Source organism: Bison bison, unplaced genomic scaffold, assembly GCF_000754665.1.
Source record: "Bison bison bison isolate TAMUID 2011002044 unplaced genomic scaffold, Bison_UMD1.0 scf7180017864323, whole genome shotgun sequence".
Taxonomy (NCBI): Eukaryota; Metazoa; Chordata; class Mammalia; order Artiodactyla; family Bovidae; genus Bison; species Bison bison.
In genome coordinates, this window is record NW_011494895.1 from 3029405 (window position 1) to 3037168 (window position 7764).

The following is a 7764-nucleotide window of genomic DNA, read 5'->3' on the forward strand; positions in this document are numbered from 1 at the left end:
ATTTTCCACAGTTTGTTGTGATCCACACAGTCAAAGGCTTTGGCATAGCCAATAAAGCAGAAATAGATGTTTTTCTGGAACTCTCTTGCTGTTGGCAAGAGAGTGTGTTGGCAATTTGATCTCTGGTTCCTCTGCCTTTTCTAAAACCAGCTTGAACATCAGGAAGTTCACGGTTCACGTATTGCTGAAGCCTGGCTTGGAGAATTTTGAGCATTACTTTTCTAGTGTGTGAGATGAGTGCAATTGTGCGGTAGTTTGAGCATTCTTTGGCATTGCCTTTCTTTGGGATTGGAATGAAAACTGACCTTTTCCAGTCCTGTGGCCACTGCTGAGTTTTCCAAATTTGCTGGCATAATGAATGCAGCGTTTTCACAGCATCATCTTTTAGGATTTGAAATAGCTCAACTGGAATTCCATCACCTCCACTAGCTTTGTTCATAGTGATGCTTCCTAAGGCCCAGTTGACTTCACATTCCAGAATGTCTGACTCTAGCTGAATGATCACACCATCATGATTATCTGGGTCATGAAGATCTTTTTTGTACAGTTCTTCTGTGTATCCTTGGCGCCTCTTCTTAATATCTTCTGCTTCTGTTAGGTCCATTATCAAGCCCAAATTTGCATGAAATGTTCTCTTGGTATCTCTAATTTCCTTGAAGAGACCTCTAGTGTTTCCCATTCTGTTGTTTCCCTCTATTTCTTTGCACTGATCACTGAGGAAGGCTTTCTTGTCTCTCTTTGCTATTCTTTGGATCTCTGCATTCAAATGGGTGTATACATACCTTTTCTCCTTTGCTTTTCACTTCTCTTCTTTTCACAGCTATTTCTAAGGCCTCCTCAGACAGTCATTTTGCTTTTTTGCATTTCTTTTTCTTGGGGGTTTCTTCAGGTTTTGATCCCTGTCTCCTGTACAATGCCACAAACCTCTGTCCATAGTTCATCAGGCTCTTTGTCTATCAGAGCGAGTCCCTTGATAAGTTTTGACAGTTGTAAACACCTACAGAGCCAACACCCAAATTAAAATATGGAACATTTTCATCACTCTATAAAGAGCTCTCATACATGAGAGGCAATCTTCACAACAGAAAAACAGCAGAGATTGGTGACCTTGGACTGCACACAAGCTCTCAATTTCTTTGTAATTTTTAATCTTTATTATCTTACCAACACTTTCTCTTTTCTCCCTTTGATTCTGAAATTTAGGGTGTTAAGTTATGCACAGATTATTGAAAGTCATGAAGAGCAAGAACCAGATTTACCAGCCAGGTTGGAATCCTCGAATCTTTGTAGAAAGTGGGAATGTCTTCTCAGTGGGCAGTGTGGGAAGAAGATGAAAATGTTTGGAGTTCTGATTATCCTCTACCTAATGAAAGACCAGGGCTGTTACTGAGTTTTTTGAAGAGCAAGGAGCTCCTTACTGGTTGTTTTCTATAAACACAAGTTGGTGAGGGCGGGGGCAGGGGGGACACTTCTCTATTCCTAGCCCAGCAGACTTTTCCAAGTACCCAACTGAACTTGGGGTAAATTTACTAAATATAGTGCTATGGTATTTACTGTGTGTCGAGGACTCTTGTGAGTAGCTTGTATTTATTAACTTATGCAATCTTTATCAAAAGCATATGAAGGATGTTGGCAGAACAGTGGAATAAAAACCTCTTGAAAAATCTACTCTTCCATAAAAGTGAGAAAAGACGGGGAAAAATTGTTAAGTCATCATTATCAGAATTCTGGAAATTAGCCAGAGGTTTGCAACAATCCAAGGAGCTTTTATTCAAGAAAAACAGCTGAATCTTGGTAAGAACAGTGAGCCGTGTGTCATCTTAATGTCCCCCTTTTCCATGCCCTTCTCCTTGGCTCCAAGAGCAATCTTGCAAGCTAGAAGTCTGTGAAGTCATATTAACAGAATAAAGGATGAAAAGTACATGACCATCACCGTATATGCAAAAATTCTAACACTTCTTCAGGGTCAAAACACTAAACAAAGTAGGAATAGAAAGGAACTCCCTCAGTCTGATAAAAGGGTGACCACGACATGGATGAATCTTGAAAACAAAATGCTAAGTGAAAATAAAGCCAGATGTGGAAGATTACATATTGTAGGGACTTCCCTGGTGGTCCAGTGGCCAAGACTCTGCATTCCCCATTCAGGGGGCCCAAGTTTGATCCCTGGTCTGGGAACTAGATCCCACATGCTGCAACTAAGAGTTTGTATGTAGCAACCAAAGATCCCACAGGTTGCAACGAAGATCGAAGATCCTGCATGTCTCATCTAAGACCTGGCAGAGCATTTAAATGAATAAATAATAAAAAGATTACATATTGCATAATTCCAACTATATGAAATGTCCCAAATAGGCAAATCCAGATATAATTACATCAGTGGTTGCCAGGGACTGGGTGGAGGGAGGAATATGGAATGACTGCTAATGGATCCAGGGTTTCTTTTAGGGGGATGACAAGCCTGTCCTGGAATTACAGAAGAGTGATATTTCACATCCATGTAAATATACTAAAAACTACTCAGTTGTGCACCTTGAAGTTCCAGGAATGGCTACCCACTCCAGTATTCTTGCTTGGGAAATCCCACGGATAGAGGAGCCTGGTGGCTGTAGTCCACGGCATCACGAAGAGTTGGACACAACTGAGCAACTAACCCAAGGGTAGGAGAAATATACTGTATAAAGCAAATTGTGCTATCATCCCTATTTTACAGACAAAACTGAGTCCCTAAAGATGAAGCACAATTTACCCTAAATCACACAATTAGTTGGTGATTCAGTTCTATATACTCTGGCTGCAGAGTCCAAACTTCAACCACTATGTCACATGGAACTCTTGCAAAGATCTCCTTTCTAAAGAAAGTTCAATTAACAAGCCAAACAGATGGCATTGTTTCCTTCTTAACCAACACAACGATACAAAATAGAGATATCTGTGCCATTTTTGCAAATTAGGCGAGCTACCCAGATATTCTGTAGGATTCCAATGACATGTAATGAAACCCACAGGTACCATTACAGAAATTGCCACTTGTTGAGTCATTTGTAAACCTTTGCCTCATATAGAAGCTTCTCCTGTAATGGAACAGAAATCAGACTTTTACTTGCAGAATCATTACCGGTGTGGACCTGTCTTTTCTGTCTCACAATATTACTTCTCAGTGTTTAGTTTCATTGTCTGTAATATAGGGATGAAAGTACTATCCCCTTAGAGGGTTAACATGAGAATTAATCACTTAATACCCTTAATATGCTTAGGTTAGTGCCATGAACATAGGGATTATTCATAAATGTTAGCTATTGTAGTAATAATGTCACGCTCACACGGATACTATGAACAAGTTATCACTTTTCCCCGTAATTGTTGTTCATAGAGTCAATAACAGAAATGAATTCTCTTTTAATTTGAAGGAGAATATGGTCAGTATTCACACTCTACTACATTTGATGCAAGAGTAGGTAAAAACTCAGGGACCTATGGGATGGTGAATAGTAAACTAATGAGCTGATGATGCAGGGAGATTTGAGGGGACATGTAATCTACTGACTTAGTAGCCATTTTCCTCAAGTAAAATCTTTGGAAATGCACTGACCCTATCGCCAGTCGAATTTCCAAAGCGGAATTGCCAGGCTGAGCAATGGGTCACGGCAGGATCCATTAAGGCACAGGACACAGACTCAGTCAGAAATACGTGGCGTTCACCATCAGACATGGAATCACCCCCACTTTCCTCCTTTTCTCAGCCCACAATCCAGTCAAAGGTCTTTGAGCTCCTCTTCTTGGCTCCTCTTGGAAAGCTGACTGCCAGAGCCTCCGGGGCTGCCTGGGAGTAACCGGCAGACAGTGGTGCCCCATGAGAGCCTGGAGGTCAGTGGAGCTCATCACTGCTGGTCTCCACTTCTGCTAACACTTCGTGACAGTCTTGTAACGAACACACCTCCCCTCATGCAACTGCCAGCTGGTTGGTGTTGTGCTCCCTCCCTGGCATTTTTAGTAAATGCATAAAAAAAGGATGGAAAGAAGTAGGTCAAAACCTAAGATCCAAAAAATCCTTAGTTTAGAGAAAAGGTCATATGCTTTGTAGAAACACAGGGAACTGTGAATCAACACACAATTACTCTGCATTTCCTTTGAAGTATATTTAACCACCGCAGGAATGCAGGCTTCCTTTGCTTTGAAGCACTGAGAGCACCAGGAGGAACTCCTGGGTTATACAGCAGCTTCCCACTAGCCATCTATTTTATGCATGGTAGTGTGTATGTTTCAATGCTACTCTCAATTCAGCCCACTCTCTCGTCCCCCCCGCCACAGTGTCCACAAATCCATTCTCTATGTCTGCATCTCTATTCGTGCCCTGCAAGTAGGTTTATCAGTGCCATTTTTCTAGATTTCATATGTGTGTATTAATATATGATATGTGTTTTTCTCTTTCTGGTTTATTTCACTTTGTACCAAGGGTCTAGGTTCATCCACCTCAGTTCAGTTCAGTTCAGTCACTCAGTCATGTCTGACTCTGCGACCCCGTGGACTGCAGCATGCCAGGCCTCCCTGTCCATACTCAAACTCATGTCCATTGAGTCGGTGATGCCATCCGTGATGATATGAAAAGGCATCACCTCAGTTCAACTGACTCAAATTTGTTCCTTTGTATGGCTGAGTAATATTCCATTGAATATATGTACCACAACTTCTTTATTCATTCATCACTGGACCTCTAGGCTGCTTCCATGTCCTGGACCACCAGGAGGTCTGGGATGGGGGTGGGGAGGGAGGCAGGTTCAAGAGGGAGGAGATATGTATGCACTTCTGGGTATTTCACATTTATGGCAGAAAGCAACACAACATTGTAAAGCAACTTTCCTCCAATTAAATATAAATTTTTAGAAAATACTTGAGAAAAACTCCCAAAACTCCCAAAATCAAAAGTTCAGTGCCACAAATCTTATTACCTAAAGTGTCTGTTGCTCAGTTGTGTCTGACTCTTGGCGATCCCATGGACTGTAGCCCACCAGGCTCCTCTCTCCATGGGATTCTCCAGGCAAGAATACTGGAGTGGGCTGCCATTCCCTTCTCCAGGGGATCTTCCCAATGCAGGGATCAAACCTATATCTCCCCCAATGCAAGAAGATTCTTTACCATCTGAGCCACCAGAAACTCAAACTTAAAGCTTAAAACTTACAGTTTAAAAGTTATGCCTAATATATAACTTAATTCCTCTTTCTGAAATCTACACTTTTTAAAAAATCTTAAAGGAAAAGATTTAAAAAATCACTAAGCCCAAATTCTAAATTTGTTACAAGGAAAACCCAAGAAACATAAAAAGTTATAGGTTAATTTTTTATGGCTGATCCACGTTGATATGTGGCAGAAACCAACACAGTATTGTAATTATCCTTCAATTAAAAATAAATTTTTGAAAAGTTATAGGTTAGTTTTAAAAAGTTATATAGTGAGTTAGAAGGTGGGTGGTTTTCTGTTACATTCTCCTAGGAGATACCGAAGAAATGGCTAGCCCTATAATGCCTTTGGTAGTTTTATGTGAAATGCTTTCCTTATTTCTTTTAACTTACACCTCTGCTCTCTCACTCCACTGGCCTGAGAGGCAAAGCAGAGTGGCCGACACCATGCAGTGCTGAAAACTGCCTTCTCCTTCAGAAGCCTGAGACTTGGGTACTGGGTCAAGTTCATCATACCTCCCTCGCCTTTGTTACAGGATCTCCCAGAAGGCTTCAAAACCCCACGAGCAAATCGATGCCGGCTTGGTTCAAAGCTCTACTCATGGACGTGATCAAACACGTCTAACCACCAGGGACGGGTCCGGTTTAAGCTCAAGCTGGACCTCCCTCCATGCTGCCACTGATGACCTGAGTGTCATGGATCACTTTGTAGGAGGAGCTGGAAAGGAAGGACAACTGAAAATGGACGGCATCCCGGTGGTGTCTTTACCCAGCTTGGTGACAGGGTCCTTCATTTTTGTCTATACAATGAAGATATTGAACAAGATGTTCCTTTGGGGGGTCCCACAGCATCTTATTTCCCCAACCAGAGATCAAACCTACACCTTTTGCACTGGAAGTGTGAAGTCTTGCCACAGGACCACCAAAGAAGTCCCTGAACAGTTATGTGCCTTTTCAACACTAACATTTCCTAATTCTGAAGAATAGCCCCGAGAGGGGACAGCTCATATATCCTTGAGAAAATTATATATTCTGTATTGACAGGATACATTTTTAAGGACCATAATTGTGCTTTTCCATTGTTGAAGACATTCTACATTCCTTCCTGCATCTACCAGTGTTGAGAAATCTCAAGACATTCTGATTTTTGATGCTTTGTATGGAAATGTTCATCCTTGAGAAACTTATCTTTGCAGCTTATGAGAAGTGTCTCTTTTTGCTTTGCTTCATTTTCAGTCTGTGTGCTTGGCATTCTGTGGACAGTTTCAACCTAAAATCTCATATCACAGAATTCTAGAAGATTTTCTCATATTAGTTGTTGGAAAATCTCTTCTTCAATTTTTTGTCTCTTTTTATGAAACTACCATTATTTGGATGTTGCCTTTCCTAGACCTGTCCTCAAATTATCTTCTTTTGTTTCCATCCTATTTTCTGTATCTCTAAGTCCTTATCATCATTCTTCAAGTGTTCCAGAAGCTAACTGTAAAGATAAGCAGATAGAAAATAGAAGATAAAAATGAAAAACCCAACAACATTTGTAAAGCAATTGTTCTCCAATTAAAAATCTTAAAAGAGGTGAATGAACTTAGAGCCTATTATACAGAGTGAAATAAGTCAGGAAGAGAAAAGCAAATATAATATATTAATGCATATATTTGGAACCTAGAAAGATGGTACTGTTAAACCTATTTGTAGGGCAGCAGTGGAGATACAGACACAGAGAACAGACTTATGGACACAGTGAGGGAAGGAGAGAGTGGGACGAACTGAGAGAATAATATGGAAATATATACATTACCATATGTAAAATAGATAGCCAATGGGAATTTGCTGTATGACGACAGGGAACTCAAACCGGGGGACCACCGAGAGAGGTGGGAGGTGGGAGGGAGGGGACACCTATGGCTGATTCACGTTGATGTATGGCAGAAACCAACACAATATTGTAAATCATTTATCCTCCAATTAAAAACAAAAGAGTTAAAAAATAAAGGGAAAACCCATATATTCATATAGAAGTCCCTGTTTTTGTAATAGTTCCATGTGTTTTGGAGAAGGATGCATATCATGCATTGGGATATTGTTTTTAAAATATAAAAACGCTTCTTCCTTCTGCCCGTCTCCCCCAGAACCTTCTCCAATTCTGCCATGGGCATGCCTCCACTAAGCAGTAACACTAGGTGGCAGTGATTTCATGACTTACAAGGTTTCAAATTGGACTGACTGAGAACTTCATCCCTCAGGGAGATCGAAGGCTAAAGTGAAAAACCTCTGAGTCCCACAGACACATCCCCATTCCTGTATCCAGCACTACTGTGCCTCTGAGTGCTGTGTTCACGTCCCTCTACTTGAGGACGGATAAGCCAGTTCCGGGTTTCAGCCATCGGAACTGTAAGGAAATGCAGTAGAGGATATCACTGATAGGGCACCCCCTGTGCCCTACTCCGATTTATGTATGATTCTCAGAGGGATACTTAAAATATATACTCTGTAAAAAAAAATCACCCTAATTACTCCCTTTTGAGAACCAATCATAATGTCTGAGAGTCATGTTATGATAAGAACAACCACAAGGACTTACTCTCTG

The 7764-nt window shown here is 41.0% G+C and overlaps 1 long non-coding RNA gene across 1 annotated transcript; it reads left to right on the top strand.

The window, feature by feature from the left end:
- The first annotated feature begins 1242 nt into the window (after positions 1-1242).
- On the top strand, positions 1243-6757 carry LOC104998129. Its single transcript, XR_826414.1, has 3 exons — positions 1243-1266; positions 1617-1794; positions 5714-6757. It is a non-coding gene; the product is annotated as an uncharacterized LOC104998129 (long non-coding RNA).
- The last annotated feature ends 1007 nt before the right edge of the window (positions 6758-7764 follow it).